Genomic DNA, 1374 nt, shown 5'->3' on the forward strand with positions numbered 1-1374 from the left:
CACAAATGTACGCCCAAGTATGCTCAGAGAATAGTTTCTTTCTGGGATTTTTTTTTTTTTTAATTGAGAGAATTGTAGATTTACATGTAGTTATAAGTAATAATACCCAGAGATCCTCTGTACCTTTCCTGGGTTATGCCAACTGGTGATTGTACTACAGTATAATATCTACAACCAGGACATCAATATTGATATAATCTATCCACGTTATATCGAATTTCCAGAGAATTTTTTTTTTTTTGATGGCTGGCTGGTACAGGAAATCCAAACCTTTGACCTCAGTGTTATCAACACCACATTCTGAGCTAACCAGCCAGCTCCAGAGAATAATTTTTAAAAATGAAAAATATAAGAATTGAAATATTTCAGAGAGCAGATTAAATAAATTATGGCCTGCTATATAATGGCATATAATAATAATGACATTCACATTAATCGAGGAAGAATTTATGATGAATTACCAAATAAAGAAGGTAGGTTTAAAGGGTACATATAATTTGGGCAGTGATATTTTGGTGAAATTAAGAATACAGTCTCTGTGATCTGACTTTCAGGATGTGAATCTGAGCTCTGACAGTTATTAACCTCACAGTGTCTGTTTCCTCACTGGTAAAATTAGAATAAAATCCTACAAGGCATGACTGTCTCAACTATTATTAAGTAAGATAATCTGTCTAAAACACACAGTGATAATATGCCAGTTTGTTATAGTATGACATAAGCTATGTAAATTTTGTGAAAATGTATCATCATATATTCATCAAAACAATTAAAAAAACATGCAGTGATATGTAGTGATCATTTAATAGAAGTTTGCTGTTATTATTGAAGATCAGTAACATTACACATCTCTCAATCCACTTTTAATAAGAGACTCATCCATGAATATTTATATCCAATAAATAAAATAAAAATAAAAAGTGAAAATCTGCTGCCTGACAAAAAATAAAAATAAAAAGTGAAAATCTGCTGCCTGACAAAAAATAAAAATAAAAAAATTAAAATAATATTTATATCCAATAAATAAAATAAAAATAAAAAGTGAAAATCTGCTGCCTGACAAAAAAAAAATAAAAAAAATTAAAATTAAAATAAAAGAAACTCAAGTCAAATGAGCTTTCAGTAAAATGAATGCTAACTAAAACAACTTTCAGAGCCTGATGTTAAGAATGAAAATTCTTTTTATTAGCAAATAAGATTCTAAGACACATAAGGAAGGAATGTACTTTCAACCAACTCATAGAACAGACATGATTCTGCCTAAAAAATCTCGTGTAAACAATCTAATCTGAGAAGATGCCAATTTGAGAACATCAGCAAGAGGCTGTATTGTGTATTCTATGTGATATGGGAGATATTTGTGAATATATTCAG

The sequence above is a fragment of the Galeopterus variegatus genome, unplaced genomic scaffold, assembly GCF_000696425.1.
Source record: "Galeopterus variegatus unplaced genomic scaffold, G_variegatus-3.0.2 Scaffold4353, whole genome shotgun sequence".
In the NCBI taxonomy this organism is placed as follows: domain Eukaryota; kingdom Metazoa; phylum Chordata; class Mammalia; order Dermoptera; family Cynocephalidae; genus Galeopterus; species Galeopterus variegatus.